The sequence below is a fragment of the Monodelphis domestica genome, chromosome 8 (genome assembly GCF_027887165.1).
Source record: "Monodelphis domestica isolate mMonDom1 chromosome 8, mMonDom1.pri, whole genome shotgun sequence".
Classification (NCBI taxonomy): Eukaryota; Metazoa; Chordata; class Mammalia; order Didelphimorphia; family Didelphidae; genus Monodelphis; species Monodelphis domestica.
The window spans coordinates 101,079,683-101,100,844 of record NC_077234.1 but is presented as its reverse complement, the minus strand read 5'-3'; the positions used below and the strand labels follow the sequence as shown (position 1 = coordinate 101,100,844).

General features: G+C 35.7%; 1 long non-coding RNA gene across 2 annotated transcripts; it reads left to right on the top strand.

Annotated features, from left to right (window-relative positions):
* The first annotated feature begins 1,617 nt into the window (after positions 1–1,617).
* LOC130455808 (uncharacterized) lies at positions 1,618–19,044 on the top strand. Of its 2 annotated transcripts, none has more exons than XR_008913956.1 (2): positions 1,618–1,706; positions 18,306–19,044. It is a non-coding gene; the product is annotated as an uncharacterized LOC130455808 (long non-coding RNA). The 2 variants fall into 2 exon arrangements; XR_008913957.1 differs by lacking the exon at positions 1,618–1,706 and adding an exon at positions 17,470–18,152.
* Positions 19,045–21,162: the final 2,118 nt, after the last annotated feature.

Genomic DNA, 21,162 nt, shown 5'->3' with positions numbered 1-21,162 from the left:
GCCTGTATTTTATTAAGAAGTAAGACGAGGAAAAAACATTATATTAATGTGTCAAGCCAAGGATATTAATGCATTAAGCATTATTGCAATTATATAGGAATCAACCAAAAGAAGCTATAGATCAAAACATTAAATAATTAATTAATTAATATTTTGAAAATAATTATTCAAAGTTTTCAGGAAATTTCTTTTTAATTGACAGGGTCAAGTTGTTATTGCCATAATGCTACCTCTCTGCTTCTTATAGAATGAAACGCCACACAAAAGAGTGAATATCTGGTACCCAGAGGCCTTTTGTTTATGAGTTAGTGGCAATTTCTATCTCCCTATTTCTTCCAAGAATCAGTGATGAAGAAATATATATATATGTGTGTGTGTGTGTGTGTGTGTGTGTGTGTGTGTATGTATATATATACTTCATAATAAAAAAGCCAGAATTCAGGTATAATGCATCTCAGTCAGATCAAAACCCCACTATATACTGTGTGTCTCTTTGTGTGGGTATGTGTATAAAATATTTGATGGCTTTTATTTTTCCTCCTACTTTCTTTGAAATGTAGTTTGAGAGGTAACAGTAGAGAAGAGATTCTCAGTCTGAAGATTCTATTGTAAAAAAAAAATTGATATGTATTCAAATGAATTGGTGTTAAAAATATTCTAAAGTAATATTTTCATTCAAATTGAATCTTGGAATACAGATAGATGCACCATGGACAAGGTGGTATTAGTGGAAAGATTTTTGTTGCTGTTTTTTTATTTTATTTTATTTATTTATTTATTTATTACATGAAAATTTCTCAGTATCTCCAACCCTCTTTACCCTCCTGCAACAGAGAAAGCATCATTTAACAAACATCTACACACACACACACACACACACACACACACATATATGTACATATATATAAAAACTATATCATGCTTGTTTCTATTATCGGTTTTTTTCTTGGAAGGCGAGACACATCATTCTTCAAACAAATTTTTGATTGTTGTATATGTTCCCTTTGTTCGCTAATTTCACTCAATAATTCCATGGGTGTCTTTCCATTTTTTTCTAAAATTAACCTGTTCATAATTTCTTATGACATAGTAGTTTTCCATCACAATCATAGGCCGCCTCTTTTACAGCCATTCCCCAATTCTGTATTTCTGGTTCATTGCCTCCACAAAAAGAGCTGCTATAGATACTTTAAAATATATAAGTTGTATGGGGACACTAATACACTGTTGGTAGAACTGTTAATCCAACAATTTTGAAAAGCAATATGTAATTATGAACAAAGAGTTGTAAAACTGTGTATACCTTTTGACTCAACAGTACCACTTACTGTTCAGGTGTTCAGAGATAAAAGAAAGATTGCCAAAGAGGAGAGAAGCATTTATTAAGTTCCTAAACTGCCCTGATTTCTTTACAAAAAATTCCTTCAAGTCTCACAACTTCTTGGAGGTAGATGCTACTATCATTCCTACTTTACAATCGAGAAAAACAAAGTAGCTAAGTTCAGTGACTTGTCCAGGTTTACACAGCCAACTGACAGTGTGCCTGTTATACAAAGTAACAGACTTTGTCTTGACGCTAGATTTGAACTCAATATTCTATTCTTTATGTTACCCAACTACCCAGAAGCCCTCATCAAATCCTTTTATAGTAGAATTTTTTTAGTGGATGTGAATTTTTGAACACAAAAATAAGAAGTTTCATGAAGGTACCATTTCCAGCAAGACAAAATTACAAACAAATCAGCATGAATATGCTTAGGTTTTAAAAGCATTTTGTCCTTGTAGACATGCATATGAAATATTAATGCTCACTTCTACCTTTAGTGTATATTTGGGGAGTTAAATATTATTGTTTGACCATTTAAAATATATATAATTTTGTGAACATATATACTTCTAATCATATATATACAATATGTATAAGCATAGAAAATATGCTTATAAAGTATATGTGTGTACATGTTCACTAAGGAAGAAGCTCTGTCTTCCAATGCCTATCAAGTCCTTTCTCTGGAACTTAATTTTGGAGAGCTGCCTGGAGCATGGAGAACAAGTGACTTGCCCAGAGACCCATTGCCAATCTGTGTCAGAAGTTAGACTTGACTTGGACCCTGTCTTTCCTGTCTCCCCAGAAGACTGTTACAAGGGAATCACTTTAAAAGACTGATATATATTAATTTAAGGTCGCCAAGGAATTCAGCTATGTAATTCCTAAATGAAAACTCAAGTCAGCCGTCAGCCTTTTTTAGAGTTAATTACAATAGGAGGAAGAAAGGAATTAGAGATAGAGAGAGAGAAAAAGGGAGAGAAGGGAATAGGGCTTAAATACCCCTTCTGTTTAGGCTGGGCCAAAAAGCCCAAGCCCTTAGATAGCTGGGGCAAAGAAAAGAGATCAGTCCCTACTACTCACGTGACCAAAATGGAGAAACAGTCTCAGGGGCCCCCACCTTCAGCTTCCTTCAGAGCAAGCTTCTCAGTGTACACTGCCACCACTCCGATCAACTTCTCAACCACCCGAGTCTTCAGACCCCCCTGATCTTTAAGGAAACCATCCAAGTTGCCTCCCCTCAGTTCTCACATCTACCAATCACTGTCCATCAATTTCCCTGTGCCAATGGAGGCTCTAGCTTAACCCAGGACCGCCCAGAGGCTTTGCACATGTCTGTTGAAGGTCATATTTTCAAATGATTAAATCTTTGCTCCTTTGCTACAGCCCTTTCTAAATCCTGTTAACCTGAGTAGGGTAGAGATTGGAATAATTAAATTTTGATCTAGGCCGCAGCCCTTACTCAATCCTGTTAGGACTGAATAGGGTGGAGATTGATTCCAAGTATCTCCATTGTATCAATTCTAAAATCAATCATGACTCAAAGAAATTCCTGTTCTATGCTTAAGCATAGGTCAAAGTCCTTTCCATTGTTCAGCAAAAGGTTTCTGTCCTAAAGTAATCTTAAGAAGGGAAGAGAAGGAACCTCCCATGCCAATGGGGTTCCCATTCCAATAGACTATCAGTAAGAAATTTTCCAAGTATGAAATATCCCAATGGTGAAATTTCCAACATTTATAAGTCTAAGGAATTTTGAGGTTTACAAGACCTGGATTCAAGGATTGTTTCTGACACAAACTGGCTTTTTATTACCTTGAACAAGCAACTTGGCTTATCAGTGCTCTGGGCGAATCTCCAAAATTTTAAATTGCAGATAAGGGATCAACCTGAAATTGTAGGGCATGTTTTCTCTCTTGAGAATTCCTTATCCTAATAAAAATCACAGGTCCAGTCCAGATATAGATATATAGATATAGATATAGATATACATGTATGTATTTGATATAGAGATGAAGAAATATGTATACATATATATTAGAGATCTCTATGTGTAGATTTCAAGTTATGCATACATATACATTTAAAGTATATAAATTTTTAAGTTTTTATTTTGTTCAGTCATTTTCATTCATGTTTCCAACTCTTCATTACCCCATTGGACTTTTTCTTGCCTAAGAAAATGAGATGGTTTGCCATTTCTTTCTTTAGCACCTTTCACAGATAAGGAAATTGAGGCAAACAGGGTTCAATAACTCACCCAGGGCCATCCAGTTGGTAAATGACTGAGGCTAGATTAAAACTTGGGAAGATCAGTCTTCCTGACTTCTGATCGTGTCCTCTATCCATTGGGCTACCTAGCTGCCCTTAGAGATTCATATACACAAGACTATATGGTGCATGTTTCAGTGTTCTGAGTATTTTTGATCAGGTATTGTACAAAGAAAGAATAGAATTTGGCTGGTCTCAGCAAATACAAATCTTAACTGAGTTGAGCCTGAAAATACAGCTGCAGCCTGACTTGTTCTCCAAGAGTGTTTACTGGCCCAGGAGACAAGACAATGGACCTTGGCGTCCTATCCCCTAATTCTGGCTGTGTTGAGAAAATGAAAAAATGCTACTCTTCCAGGACCGCCTTGTGCTTGTTTCTTCATCTATGAAACAGGGACAATAATGTTGCTCTACTCCACTAGGGTGCTATGTGGGGAATAACTAATAAAAATGATTGTAACCTGCCTTTGTTAACCCCAAAGTGCTAATTAAAGGCTAAATAATACCAAGGGTCATAAACACACAACAAGGGGTGTGTTCCTAGGAAACAGTAATAAATTTGACAAAATACAAACACAGAAGCCCTTTGTGCTTCTTGCACTGTGAATTGCAATTCTTTAATGTAGAATACCAATTTTCTACAGAGTTTGTCTCCGTTGAAGAGAATACTGTTTCCCCTTCAAAGATTGTGTCTGACTAATTAGAGGACTTTGGCAAGTTTGGCAGCCATCACCGCTGAAAAGAATATTAAAACTTAGAACCTTATGATCAAGCAAAGTCTCAAAAGAAATAGTACTTGTATAGAAATGTACTATGACATCTTACTGGTATGAAGTTGAGTTGACTTGGAGTTCTCAAAGGTTTTGACTTCAGAGAATACATAAGCCCTAAAAGATTCTATCAGTCAGGAAAACTTGGAGTGACTTTTAGAGAAAGGAGAATAAAAGGGGATTATAATGGAAGGATTAGGAAGTTTTCTTTTTTTTTCTGACCAAGGAAGCTTAAACATATTTTTCCAGACACATTACACATTGAAGAGTATAATAATTACTTTGAATTTATTCATAGAATGATTTTTTTCACAAATGATTATTAGGGCTTTACAATCTAGAAAAAAAAGATTTGTTTTAGTATCTCAAATCTGCTGACTCCTTGTCAGCAACATTGGGCAAGTCTATCTACCTAGACCTCAGTTTCATCATCTATAAAATGGGATCAGACAAGAGTTTTCTCCCAGTTCTCCTGTAACTCTGAATCTATTATACTCTAATTGTTTTCATAATGAAGTAATTCACTTCAGCAGGTGAGGGAGTGGAGGAAAGATTAGAATGGAGAGACTTAAAGCAAAGACACCTTTTGGTAGGATATTACCCAGGCTTGAACTGATAAGGATATTCAGGAGAATGGTGCTCTGTGACTGAGAGAAGGGGTTGCATGTGAAAGATATTATAAAGGAAGGAATGACAGTAATTGACAAAAGATAAGCTATGTGGGGTGAATGCAAGGAAGACATCCTGAATGGCACTGAGGATGTGGATATCAAACAGGAAGGACAGTAATGCCCGTGATATAGACATGGGGGAATTTGAACTGTTTATGGGGTGCTCAGGGAGGGGTAATATCTCTGGTATGGAGGGCTTGTTGTGCCCTTCTAGGGCAGCTCTCCAGCCTCAGACCCTCACCTGACACCCAGCTCTCACTTGTGGCTCCCAGTAGCTGCTAGCACGCGGCAGTGGCCACACCCCGGGCAACGGCTTCGACAGGCCAGCTAAACCTTGTGAGGGTAGCCATCGGGTCGACATCGACCCCTGGTGAACCAGGGCTTTGCTCACCCGGCATGTGAAGACTGCTTCGGCAGAACAGGCGGAAGAAACCAATAAGAAGGTTCAATGGCTGAGATGGCAACGCAGCAAGGCACTGTGGAGTGCTTAGGGTGTGTTGGAGCACAAAAGACAACACGGCCATCCAATGCAGCTGAGGAAGTCTCCAGGTGTAACGACTTTTCGTGCCAATGGACCTAGGCTTCCAATGCCGAGAGAGTGGGACTGTCTCTGTGCATCGACTTTTCCACTTAAATCTTCAAGCACAGGTATCTTTGTGCACAAAAATGCACAAAGACAATCGTCTTCCTCGGTTCGAGAGACAACCAACCAGAGGGCAAGATAATGTGTTTTCTTTTGAACATATTCAGGGTAAGGTGTCTACCAGACATCAAGTTCAAGATGTCAGAAACACATTAGTAAAAGTTAAATAAATAGAAATAATTTATGTGAAAATACTTTGGAAACTATCTCCTTGGGTGTTACAGAAATTTAGGCTGATTTTCTTTTAGAAAAAAATTATGTCAATTAGTGAAACAGTGAATATCACATCCAAACAAAGTCTTGAAATGATGAAATTTTAAATGGTTAATTTTTGCTTCACACAGAAACATTTTTCACCGTCTCTTCTTTTGGTGATGCCATTTTTGAACATCTACAATGAAAGGGTAAAAATAGTCATTGGTATAAATCCATATTATTAAGAGTCTATGAGTAAGACTTGAAGTTGTCTGTACTGGAATGGCACTATGATGGGCTGCACTTTACTTACCACAGGTTATCCCATTGCAAGCAAACTTTAAACAGTCCTCAGATTTCCTAACAAGGAAGTCATTTTGAGACCACTGAAAATATGAGGTTCAATATTCTTTTCATGCTTATCTCACACCTTTTGTCTGAGGATTTCAGGATTTAGTTACTTCACAAACCTTCCTACAGATAATCCTCCCACTGGCACGGTGACATAAAGAGGTGACTTTTACTTACTCTCTGATGTTTTGGAATAAGGCAAAGAATAGTTACATTTTAAAGAATTCTCACTAGTAGTGGTTGAAAGTCTTTCCACAAAAATACTTTTCCCTCAACAGGTTTCTTTGTTTTCAGAAATGAACTTGAACCTTTCTCTCTTGCTTTCCAATCCTCTCTTTCTCTTCCCTTTTTCACTTTCCTTCTCTTTCCTTTATTTTTTCTTCTTTAGTTTCTGAAATAATTGGAGGAATATTTTTATGACATTCTCCAGCTGGCAAAAGGAAAGCTGAAACACTCTGAGAAGGACCATTATTGTTGTATTTTTGGCTATGACTGGGGGTGGAAGTGTTTGATTTGTACAAGAAAGCTGACACATATTAGTTTTCAACCCCAATAGCAGCACATTCTTTCAGAGCTCTCAAAATGAATTGAGAAGCATCTGGACACTAACAGCAACAACAACAAAAAACCCCCCACATTTCAGTTCACCTGACATTGATCAACCCTCATTCTTGCCCCAACTCTTTCTTTTCTGTTTGTATTCTGGTTCCCTTTAGTCCCTCTCTTTCCAAAATCATTCTCTATATTGACAGCTTTACAATATCCTCAACAATTTAAAAATAGTAATATTTTGCATGTATGCATATTTGTTCCTTTAGGAGCTCTGAGTATAACTAGCAACTTCCTTCTAAGACTACTTCCTGTTCCTACTGTATACATCTTGTGTGTATACAAGCATTTGAAAATATTTTCTCTGCCATTTCAGTTCTTTGAGGAGAGGGGATACTTTTACTTTGTATGCTCAGTGCTTAGCACAGAATCTGACACATGATGTTTAATAAATGATTACTGATGATCTTATTAAATTAATAAATGTCCTGAGTGATATTCTACTTTTTAAATTTTTTTCTTTTTTTAATTTAGATTTTTCTTTTTCAACCATGTAAAAACTATTCTTTCCTTCTCTAAATTGAGAATGAAAGTAAAAGAAAATGCCTATTATAAACACTTATAGTCAAGCAAAACAATTTTACACATACACATATATTATATTTGAATATCACATTCTTTTGTGTGAATAAATACACACATAAACATAACTGTATATATGTATGTACATGATGTCTATCTCACTATACTCTGAGCCCTGTGCCTTGCTATAACTATGTAGGTAGCATATTTTACTACTAGTCATCTGAGAATCATGGTTGGTTATTTCATGGACTGGAATTACTAATTCTATCACAAAGTTGTTTACCTTTACAATATTATCACATTGTGCAAATCATATTGGTTTTGTTTGCTTAACTTTGTATCAGTTCCTACAAGGATTTTCCCCTTGTACTTTTGCTCCAGCCTAAACTTTATTGAATGTTTACATTTTCTGATATCCATCTCAATACACCTTGTTTACAAGTTGCCCTTTGTCAAGATCACTCAACTGTGTACCTGTGATTCTTGTAAAAATATCCTTGTCTAAATCCTATGCAATGAAAACTTTACAGACCCTGGAGGAAAAAAAAAAGTCATGCCTCCTTTCCTGCTCAATTTGCTCTACCAAATGACTTAAATTTCTTTCTAAAATTAATTTTCTAGTTTTTTTCTAATTTTGGCATTTATTCTCATGAACAACAATAACAATATCTTATTTTATAACTTGTTCATCCATTCCCTAAATGACCAATCCCTCAGATTTCCCAGATTTGCCACCTCAGGGAGAAATATTTGAATATAACCTTAGGAATAATTTGTTTTTATTAATACTAATCCCTCTTTTAATTATTTTCCCTCTGATTTTACATTCTCAGCTCTGACCACAGGAGATTTGATTGAATTTTAAATATCTTTATCTTTCCTTTCTTCTACCTCTCCTCTCCTACCTTCTACTCATCCTCTATTCTTCCTTTCTCCTCTTTTACTCTCTTTGACATTATTATCTCCACGCAAAATAAACAAACTCTGACTTGGGGAGGCTAATGTAATCTGAGAGATTATTACATTAGGAGTGTATAGACATTCTATCCACTGTTTCATTTAGCTGACATAGATTTATGCTATATAATCCCAATTGGTTCATAGCCACTACACTGCAATCTTTTTGTTCATTCCATAATTACTCATTTATTCTCCTGAAGCAGAAGCTCCAGATTTTCTTTTCTATTCTCTACTCCACTATCACTAAATATGCCCTTGACCTTTACAGAGGACTTTGCGTCCTACTTCTAAGAAAAAAAATGATGATGTCTGAGATAAGATCATAGATCTAGAGTTGGAAAGGACCTCCAATATACAAATGGTAGCCAAAGAGATGGGATAGGGTGGTGTGTGATATGAGAACACTGGATGGGTGAAATGATAACATCTAAAGTACTTCTTGGTATATTTGAGGAGACAAGAAGACATCTAGATATTTTGTTAGACTATACCAAACAAAGAATGTCAAAATTACAATGATATATGTATTAGTGTGGAATGATCATTCTAGCCATACAAAGAGTTTAGCTCATCTTGTCACCAGAAAGTCCTCAAGCTGGGTGGTTTGAGGGATTCATCAATATTTCCAGTTCACTCTATGCTTGGAATATAATTCAAGAGAAAGTGTTTGAAGAAAATTTATGTTTGAGAGCCAGGATTTTGAATGACGGATCTAGGAAGAGAAAGAATATTCAAATATATTGGAGGAGTCATATACTCCTTCCCTTTATTCCATCCCCTCTGTTCCCTTCTGAGAATGTACTCCTTTTAATCATTTGTTCTCTCTTGCTTTCATCTTCAGTCCCTCTTTATCTGTATCAGTTCTAGATATCAGTTACTAGAGGTGAAACATATGTTTGTAGATCTTAGAAATAGATGAAAAAGGACCTTAGAGATCAGCTATTCCAAGAGCCTCATTTCAAAATCAAGATACTAAAAGGCTCAAAAATGTGTTGTAACTAAAAGAAGGTCACACAAGTAGTAAGTAATAGAGAAGGAATTCATTTATAAACTCTGGCTCAAAATTCAGTGAATTGGGATAAATATTTTAAATGTGAGTTCCCTAAAATATTTTGTTCAGTAAATTATCATCTGAATTTTATTATAAAATTATATATAAATTCAAATTACAAAAATAAATGCATAGGGAGCAGGTAGGTGGTTTAGTGGATTGAGAAATGAATTCCCTCCTTTGTCATGTTCTCTTCAAGTATGCCTATAAAGGGTCCTTCTCAAAGCCTTCAAACATCTCTTGAACTTCTTTACTCCCTTAGCTTGAAAATAAAAAAAAAAAAAACTTCATGCTTGACTCTGTCATACCCTCAAGCCATAATCTTAGACCTTTTCTCACTTTCTTAGACAAATTTCATTTAATCTCTATGGACCTCAGTTTCTTCTACAGTGGTAATAGATTTGGACCAGATGGTGTGTGAGGTCCCTTCTATCTCTATATGTGTGACCCTAAGTCTTATTAAGTACTCATCTGTGTGAGTAATACCTTGAAGAAAATTATATAATTAATAAACAAGTCTGAGATGGTCCCATTTTCCTAATATTTTATAATGGGACCTGGAAACACAAATATAGAAATGCAAAGTGAAGTGAGTAGAACCAGGAGAAAGTTATACACAGTAATAACAGTAGTGTTTGATGATCAACTGTGAATGATTGAACTATTATCAACAATATAAGGATCCACTCTCAAGGAACTGATGGAGTCTGAATGCAGATTGGAACACATCATTCTTCATTTTATTTCCCTAACAATTTTTTCCCTCTAGTGTATGTGATATGTGTCTCTTTCACAATATAATGAAATGGAAATATGCATTGAATGAGAGCACATTTTACAATCTATATCATATTATCTCTGTCTCAGAAGGAGGAGGAGTAAGACAGAGGGAGGGAACATGGATCACAAAATATCAGAAAATGATTACTAAAATTGAATCCATATATAAAAAATATATAGATATATAGACTTAACCAGGCCAAAGAAAATGAGAAAAAGAAAATTAATCAACCACTTGTTGCATGCTCATATAAGCTTGTGTACAAATATATATGTATATGTATATATATATATATATATATATATATACATACATGTATAGTTTAGGGTGGAAAGAAAGATAACTGATCGAAAAATAAAGTAGTATAATTAATATGCACCACTCTCATCAACCCCTTCATTGGACTTGGTCCATGACAGTAACTAAATAGTCATTGGAATTTACTTGGAGTATTTTCTATCTTCCTAGGTTCCTAGTTTTTGTGCCTTTCAAACTGACAATTAATTAGCTTAGGGAAGGAATCTGTGATTGATAAGGTGGTAATTGGCATAATAAAAGAGAACAATTTTGGCATTGTCCTTTCCCTCTCAGATTATAATCATTTTAACATTGATCTAAATGAGACTAAATAGAATTATAGGAGCTTGGAAGATACTTTAGAGATCATCTTGTCCATGTATCTCCATTTATAGATAAAGAGACCAAAAAGGTTAAGTGATCTTCCCAAGTTCATATAGCTAATATGTCAGATAAAGACTGGAATTGGTTGTCAAAAGAGTACAGTAGGGGAAAAAGTCGGTACATTTCTGGTCAGAGGACCTTAGTTTGGATTCTAGCTTCCCCACTTTATAATATGTGTCCCACTGCAAGTCATTTAACCATTAGAAAGATCAGTTGTATAGTCTATAAATATGAGTTAGGTGATCTCTGAGGGCTACAGTCAGCATCCTTTAGTTTGATATGTGTGAAGAGCACTATACTCACTCTCTTCCTCACTTTGACTGTTGTCTAAAATGGTGGAGTAATGCCCATAGTTAGACGGGTCAAGTCAGAGTTAAGGAAATATTCTCATTTGAGTAAACTCGTGTTTTGCAAGACAGTGCTGTACTGGCTAGATTATTGGCCTTGAATTCAGGAAGATCTTGGTTCAAGTTTTCCCTCTAACACCTCCTGGCTATATTTGACCTTGGAAAAGTCACTTAAAGTGTTAGTTCACTGGGCAGCTCTCTGAGATATTTGCATTGGGAAAGAGAATTTCTTCATTTAGTATTTTCTTTTACTATCTGTATATACATATTTACATATGTATATACATATACATTATAGTATATGTATGTACATATACAATGAGATCACAAATATTCTGCTTATTTTCAGTGACACTCTGTATGAACTATCTACTTTCTCCCTGAAAATAAGGCAAATTATATTGCTATGTTGAAGATTATCCTTATCTTTATGTAGAGTGACCCAATAGTCTAATTGCACAGAACTGGTGATACTATGTATCAGAATATGTTCCCCCCAAAAAATGAAAATGTTGCCTCCAGTTGTTTCTCTCAGCCCCAAAATGATGGAGATTTCAACAAGCACCTTCTGATTGCCATATCTTGGTGTTGGGGTCTAAACAAGAATGTATAAATCTGATAAACTACCAATTCTAATCCCTTTAACCACACTGGTCTCATTTAGTGGTACCCTATTGTTGATATGTAGAGGCAGCTAAGTGACTCCAGATCATTGGGTCTGGATTCAAGAAGACCTGAGTTCCAATCTGGCAATTAACATTCTATGTGTAAAGGGCAAATGAGGTTTATTTTTAAAGGGTTGGACTTGATTATTTAGGAGTGTGGTTGCCAGGAATTTAATTAATTATAAAGAGATTTTATTTACAATTTCTTTACAAAATGTAAAAAGAATAAAGCAAGAAACCAGAGAACAGATAAGGTAAGATATCTAGACTGAGCACTAAGTTATTTACTTCCTGCCCTTCCAGGCAGGGAGAATTAGTTTCAGCCAGCCTCAGCTAAGCTGAGGACCTGGGGAAGCCTCTCTCAAGAGTAGGTCTTTCCTGAGACCAGTATCTTCAGAGAAAAAACAATAGTTAAGAGTCAGACTTTCAATCACCACGTGCCAGTCCAGTCAGCAGATTCTTTACCAGACTCATCAGGAAAACAGGGTCTCAGGTCCAGTCAAGAGATCTTTCTGTCCCTCTTCACCAGTCTCAACTTGAAAGCATGAAGAATTGAATTCTCACAGGAAATAACAGCTCCTTTTAAAGACAATTTCTCTTGTGTCACTTCCTGTGTCTTCCCATAATTCTATGTCTACCAATCTCAGTTGAAGTCCTGTTCTAGGACTGCCCAGAAGGCAGCTAGTCAATTCTGATTCATTACCCACTGTCTCACACATGGGTCACAGACCTCTCACTTCATGATTAAGTGAAATATTTGCATTTTTAGTGATTAGATCTAAATGGGCAGATCTTTATACTTAACTTTTAATTACTGTGTTTACACTTATAGAGATTAAATCTAAAATAGACAAAGATTACAATTTAATCTTCACAATCAGGGAGAGTTAAGTATTTTCATTGTTATAATCAGGAGAGTGTTAAATTTAATTTTCACATGTGTGACCCTGGGCAAGTCACTTAATTTGTTTGCCTTAATCCACTAAAGAAGGAAATGACAAATCACTCCAGGATCATTGCCAAGAAAAAGTTAGATACATTGAATGACTTAATAACAACAATCCTTTCTGTGAATGTGCATTTATATCTTTTCTGTAAAAAAATAAATCAAATGGAAAACAAGATTAACTGATCTCCTACTTAGTGTTCCTGTTTTCATTTTCTCATTTGTACTCACAAAGCTGACTTTTTTTGACCAACAAAAAAATACAGATTTTATTTTTCCTTCCCACTTATTTTTGTTTGTATAGAATATCTAATTGATTCCCCTACTCACACCAAATATGCTTTTTAATGAAAAAGTAATCAGCAATGCAAACTACTAATATGCTAGTTTGAAAATATTGGCACAAACTACTAGAATTAGAATCTAGCATACCTCATACTCTTTATTAGGAAAACTTGTTGATCTCTCCAATGAAAGGGGTTCTCTTCCCCATTCCTAATCACCTTCAAGTTGCTCTGAAGTAGAAGAATTAAAACAGTTTCTCAAAGATGGCGTTGAGATCTTTTTCTTCAAATTTGATAATCATTCTTGTAAAAATATCTTGGGGGTAAATGATTTGGAGTAGCAAAGTGAGGATTTATATGACTGACACAGCACATAATAGTTCCAGTGCAGCATTACACTGTCTGTATGAGATCTGTGAATATCACTGGTCTCACAACACAGCAAAGCTTTACATATAAAGGGAAGATTTGCTGCATTTCCCTTGATGCTATGAGGGCCTCTTAAACCTGTCATATTGTAAAACTTCAGCTGTTTCCTGGTTATTCTCTTGTAAAAGTTTTTGATCCTGTTACAATTATGGAAAAAAAAAGACCTGGGATTATGAATTTAAAATACCATTCGATTTTAGATTCTGGAAAGGACTAAACATTTAAAGTGGTATTCAAAAACAATAGCATTTGTTTGTTGGAAAAAGTGAATGAATGATATGCTATTATTAAAAACAATTATATTCTGATTCATTTAAAAGATAGACTTTAGTTTCCTCTGACATCAATAATATTTGCTTCCTCTTTCTTGATTACAAATGCCAGTAGAATATTTTATTCATACAATCTTATTTAATGAGAATGGCTTTTTTTTCCCTGCTTACCAGTCATTCATTAATTTGCTAAAGACTTAATAAATATCATAGCTGGAAATTCTATCTATTAACTAACAATGTGAAGACACTTATAGGTAGGCCACAAATATTTGGGTTTTTATTGCTTATTCTATAGGAATATATTTTATTCCAGCTGTGCAATTGAATATGAGAAAACAACTTATGTCTTAGATAAAATGGAATGGATCATGTTTCCTTGGTTGTCTTTCCAATTTCATGAGATTTATATTTGTTAAACTCTGGCAATAGAAATAACAGAATTTACCCCCTTGACCAATCAATAATAAAAATAAGTAAGATTTAATTTATTGTTCTTATTATGTATTAACCCCATGGTAACCCCAAAAAGTAGTCAAATGGCTAATTATTCTTTCCCCAGAATTTTATTTTCATTTTCTAAAGTGATTCCAGTTTTTTTCTTACTAGCAGAATGATATGGACTAGACTTTTGATCTCATTGATATTGGGAACTCTCAGATGAGGAAAATCCCTCTACCAATGTCGATCAATATCATTCCTATAACTTGTATCCTTAAAAAGTTATTTAGAGCTAGAAATGGGTAATCTAGAACTGAGTGGCTATGCAAGTGATTCAGGGATACACAGCCAATATGTATAAGGGGAAACCTGAATCCAGTTCCTGGCCTTGAAGGCAGACACTAGGTCCTTGCTGCTTTTCAGCCTTAAACTACTAAGGCATATCTAAATATGCAAACTTTCTATGAGCCTGAGGAAGTTCTCTTTTGGCATCTACCTCTGCAAACACAAATAACCTATTTGTGACTTTGTAGATAAATCTTGGGGATTTTCTCAGACGCATAAAGGTTAGAAGATGGAGCCAGGATCCTCATGAGTAGATGTCAAAGGAGAAATTTGAGCCTAGGTCATCCTGAGTCGGAGTCCAATTCTGTCACCTCTACCCTGCTGCCTCTTTTCCAACAATGCCTTTCCAAACGCTTTAGCTGATATGCTGTGGCTTTTCTATAAGAAGAGAAGAGATGTTCCTTTCCTCCCAACATTTTAATCGATACATAGTTATCTTTAATCGTTATCTCCCCATTTCTGTCTCTCGGTTTCTGACTTTCTCTGTGTCTGTGTCTAACTGGACTTTTGTCAATCTGTCTGTCTATCATTTTGACTCTCTTCAGAATTAATGTAATATCGATGATTCAGAATGACTAAGCATCTCTGATTGGGTTAGGGGTATTTTGTTTGTTTTCTTTAACCCTTAACTTCCATCTTAGAATCAGTACTGACCACTGGTTCCACAGCAGAAGAGCAGTATGGGCTAGGCAATGGGTGTTGAGGGACTTGTGCAGGATTACACAGCAAGGAAGTGTCCGAAGCCCCAAAGGAACCCAGGACCTTCTAAGACTCTCAATCCACTAAGCCTTCTAGCTGCCCCCTGATTTGGGAGTCTTTGATTTCAGTATTACAATATACTTGAAAACATTTTTTAGGAAAACTTAGAATCAATAGTTTCTTTCTTCTCTTAGGTCAAACCTGATAATATCTTCATTCTTAGGCTCAGTTCTACCAGAGAAATCTCCTGCAAGGGAGAGTTCTGCCACCTACAAGTGGTACCGGACATTTTTGGGATAATTTAGCCTTGGGATTGAAGGAGAATCATGACTAACAGTGTACAGCATCCATAGTTCAATAGACCACATTCAGAGCTAGAAAAGTGACAACTTATTGAGATAAAAATCATAGTATGATAAAAATATGATGAAACTTCAAACTATTCTCTATCCTTACTTTTTACTTACTTTTCTTATTTTACCACAGACAAGCTGCTTAACCTTCTTGGCTCTCAATTCCTCTACCTATAAAAGGGAGGAGAGAGCTTGGATTCTATGACCTCTAATTTTCTTTAAGGCTTTGAATCTATTATGCTATAAATACGAATCATTGTCATGACGGCCGTCATTATTTTTTATCACTTTTAGCAGCAGCAGCAGCCTGAAAACTAAGGGTTAACTAACATGTGAAAGAAGCTGACTATAGAGATGAGGAAAATGACTTAGAACAGAGCAGCAGCTTTCCCCCCCCCCCCCCGAAAGTCCTGTGTTTCTCACTTAGTGACTCAACTTTGATATTACTTCACATAGTTCATTTTGTTTCATTATATTAACTTTCTCCATCGAAAATGATTGAAACAGTTGGTAGGATGGCTTGCTGTGAAAGCTATTCGGGACAGGTTTAGGCTGTTAGTTACCCAAAGCATCTGATGAGAATACATAAGTGCTGATTTTCCCCCAGTGAATGTACCAGCATTGAAATTTCTGATAGCCATCCCCACCCTACCTGGACTTCTTTAGAGAAATAAAATTGTAGTCTGTCTCTGTTAATGAGAGCACGGAATGCTGCCCATATCGCAGAGTAATCCTTTCTAAAGCAGGGAACACTGTGTATAATTTTCTACATAAATGGAAAAAAGTCATCTTATCCAACTGCCTATCCCCCTTTGGTGCTGTGCAGCTTTAGCCAGGCTAACGCTGTTGACAGGAATTTCTCCATTCAGATGAGAAGCAGAGATGAGAAGAGGGGTATTGCAATGGTGATGGAAAAGCTTTATGTAATGAGACAAATGCTGGCACCTCGAGGGAGCTCATTCTCCATGGAACCCATTTTCTGTTGCTTTCATTATTGGAATGATACCCTGTCTATTAAAAGTACAGAAGTGAGATTGTCTACACGGTGGTTTTAATAGGATGATTCCATCCAGATCGCCATTTGGTTTGGAAAACAAGTACACACAAGCCTATTTGTCAACTGCACCATGCTTCAAACACTTCCAGTCTATCCTATAAGGGTGGTGTTAGTGCCGCTTATTATATAAACCTGTCAAGGCATTACAGCATCAACGATACATTCTGCCCAGCTGCAAACCACTTATTCGAAAAGTCCATTTAGTTTCATAAACTTTTCCTAAGTCCCTGACACCTTAAACAAAATATGACAGGCATTCATATTGTACGGTATACAAGAGAAATCACTGGCTATAGAAAACTTATCTAGCAACTGCCAACAAAGGGGGAGAAAGAAAAAAAAAGAACAAGTAGCAGAACACAAAATCCCTTTTGTGATATTTTTACATTTTTTCTCTACACATATACGATAATTCTAGGGCTTTTGTCGGGTGCACTCATTTTCATTTTCCTGTCATCAAAGTATCTCATGACATATACTTGAATTAAACTCAGCTCCAAAACACAATTTCAGCTTTTCTTTTCAAAATTGTTTCCTCTGTGATCAAGCTAAACTTGTCTGTTTCCTTTTCATTATAATAAATGTTGTTCTCTGCAGATCAGTCAGGGAACAATGTCATATAGACGCATTGATCATATCATATAGGTGCATAGAGAGAGAATTGATGACATGCCCATAGGTACAAAAGGAAAAATACATCCTAGCTTGTAGAAAACAGAAAGATTTCCTGGGAGGAAAACGTATAAAATATTGAAGCTCAAGGTAAACTCTTTTGGTCCTTTAGAGCTATTTTCTATATAGTAATTATCATCTTTAAAGTCAGCTATTTCCAACCAAAATACCCCCCAAAGGCAATGCTGCAACCCAGCATTGTGATTCAGAGAACTGGACCCAATTTCTCCAAATCATACAATTTAGGAGTCTCCCTGAGATCTGACTGGAGGAGCTCAGGCTGATCACACAGGAGAGCACGCTGATGTGAAGAGAGACAAGTATACTTTCAAGGGACTCCGATTTGAAATATTGATTCAGTCACATTAATTGAATTTTTTCCTTGAGAAGTGATTACAAAAATGTTGCTCCAATATTAATTTGTATCTGCTTTGGATAAGATTAACATTAATTTCTTTCGCCAGTCCCCATTACTCTTTTATTATTCATTAGCATCTCTCTTTGCATGTGTAAGAGACCTTGATGAAGCATGTTTATTCATAGACTAACCTTTTTCAATAATTCTAACAGCTCTCTAACAGTAACCTTCCTGGCATGCTGAATATCTTCCTTTTGTTTCATTATTCAGTCCTTGCTCTCCATCCTCCACTTGAGATGCTGAACATGAATCACACTGCTCTTCCTATTGCTCTCGTCCTCCCACTGAAATGTCCTCCGCAGTCTGATCCCACAGGATAGCTCTGTTCACAAAATACTGCAGCAAAATTGTCTCCCGGTAGAATCAAGGGCAGCATCCTTTCTACAAAGCGGGTGTGCAATTATTGATTTATGCTTTCTGGAGCTCATTACATATTTGTTACCATGTTTTATTTCATTGTGCATTTACCTTTTGTTAGAATACCCCGTCTGAGTTTGTCTCTGATGAGAACTCTGGAGGTAACATTTTATCTTTTCTTTGTACAGGTAAGCCCTGGGCTCATTTTCTAAGCAGAAAGAATGGACAAGGCAGTGAAAGAAGGTGGCACCAAAATATATACATACATATACACATATATGCTATATAGCATTACATGATGATACACACATAAATAATATGATGATATCATATAGATGTATGTCTTCTTGGGGGGGGCATCAATCTATCTAAATCCTCCTTGAACTTTAATAAATATATACTCAAATAATGGGCAAGGAAAAAGTTTATTTCATTGCATTCTGTAGGCTAGCTTTCTAGTGAAACACTATGAGATGGCTCATTAAAAATGAGGATGGCAACATAGGGCTGAATCATACTGTATTAAGTTGTTTTAGAATATACCTTACATTATTTATACCAAGAAATAGTTCACCATGTCTAGATGGGAATTTTGGTTTGTAAATATTTCCTTTTATGGCACAGAAAACAACAGCAACAACTGTATGCTATGAAAGATTTAACAGTTTTCTTTGACAATATTTCACCTGCTGTTTGTTTTTGTTTTTGTTTTTTAATGGAATTAGAAACTTATTAAAGATCATTTGGTGAATTACAGTAGAGTGATGTCAGATGTCTACCACTTTCCTAATAATCAGCCTGCGACTTAAGAAGGAAAGGAAAGAAAATTGGGCAAAGGAGCTAAAGGAAGGAGTTTGAAATGACGTGAAAGTGAAATAGGTGATGGTAACAGTATAATGCAATCGTGACCAAAAAAAAAAAGGAAAATTTTTCAAGAAATATTATTTCCAAGTACTGAATTTGGAACAGAAACTTCATTAACATTAACACTAACAATGAGATGTCCTTTTGACACAACCTTCCTAGTAAATTTTTTACACAGCTGCATCCCTAGCCCCATCCTACTTAGACTCAAAGCAAAAAGAAAATTAAAATAAAGCAGGTAGATAAGCAAAGGTTAATTTAAGAGAATTGGTGGAAAACACGAACAGTTTCTGTTTGTTGCACTCTATGGCCTATGTGCTATGTCTTTACTTACTGCATTTATTTATAAATTCACCTACTTATTGTATTTATCCATAAATGTACATTATACAACTTTAGTTTGAAAAGACTTATACATCTAAAGTTGTAATAAAATGAGCCTGAAATTAACGTGCCTAAGTAATGCATTATTGTGAATTTTTTCTTAATTAATCCCTAATTTTAGAGAAAAGTACAAACTCCTCCTGCCACAGTGTCTCAATAAGGGTAGATATTTTCTAGATCAATATCATTTCAAGCAATCCTCTTACTCAATAACAAGTCACATTTTCATAAAATTTTGTACTCAAAGAGCCTTTAGAAAATGTCTAGTTAAATTGCTTCATTTAAACAATAACAATAATTTTTAAAAGTTATTAAGTGAGGGGGCAATTGGGTGACTCAGTGAATTGAGAGCCAGGCCCACAGAAAGGAGGTTCTAGGTTCAAATCTGGCCTCAGATACTTCCTAGCTGTGTGACCCTGGGCAAGTCACTTAACCCCCATTGCCTAGCCCTTACCACTCTTCTCCCTTAGAGCCAATTCACAGTAGTGATTCTATAGCAGAAGATAAAGGTTTCAAAAAAGTTGTTAATATCTACTTATTATGATCATGTCATAAAGTTGGAGACTAGAAAAACAAAAGCAGAACATGATTGTTTTCTCTCAAGCTGCTTACATTCTATCAGGAAAACACAGCATAAATATATAGATAGATAAACTAAATAATTTAATGATTGAGAGAGCACTGACTGACGACTAAAGGAATGAGGAGGGCCTTAAGCAGTGAAAAACTGAGATGTGATAGAAGATGAGAATTCTGTGGAGGCCAAAGTGAGGAAGGAGTCCCTTTGATTGCCACCAAAAGTGATCTCTGAAAGCATAGTGATGCCACATAAGATACTAAGTTTGAGGAATCACTAATAGTCCTGTTTGGCTAGAATGTAATGATAATAACTAGCATTTATACCTTATTTTGCAAATATTAACCCATTTTAACTTCACAATAACCCTTAGAAGTAGATGCTATTATTATCCCCATTTTTACATAGGAGCAAACTGAAATAGAGTTTAAATTCTTTACCCAGGATCATATAATTGGTAAATGTCAGAGGCTGGATTTGAACTCAGGTCTTCCTGACTCTATGTCCAACATTCTACCCACTTTACTATCTATCTCTATTGAAATATCTGAACAATGAGAGCCTGGAAACCCATTGTAGAAGTCTTTAAATGTCAAATGCAAGAGTTTATTTTTTTCTCAGAGTCAATGAGGAGCCTTTAAAGATTTTGGAGCAAGGGAGTGTGGATCCAATCTTTTTCTTTAGGAAAATCATTTTGGAAGGTGTGGAGAATGTCTAAGAGAAGCTGGAATCAGGGACATATATTAGAAGACTATTACAGCAGTGTAGGCAGGAGATAACAACATACTGAAATAGTGTAGTGGCAGAGAAAATAGAGAGGAGACAGAAGTGGCGGAAGCTATACAGTGACAGTGAAAAAAGTCTGTTTCAATATGGAAAATAGTATCAAGCATGACTTCAAGGTCATTAACCTGAGTGAGTGGAAGAATGATGACTTCAACAGAAACTGGAAAGTGGTGTTCAATGAAAGAGTGAGTTGGTTTTGGAAGTTTTGAGTTTACGTCATTGATGGAACCACCAGGTACAATTGTCCAGTAGTTAAATCAGCAAAGAGATTGAGATTGGATGTTCAGATTGGTTATTTACAATACATACAAATGGAAATGGAAACCATTGGAGGTTATAGAAGCTACAAGAAAAAAATTTAGTGATTTAGGAGAAGAGTGTTCAAGAGAGATCCTAGGCCACATTCCTGTTTAAGGGGCAGCAGATGGATGAAT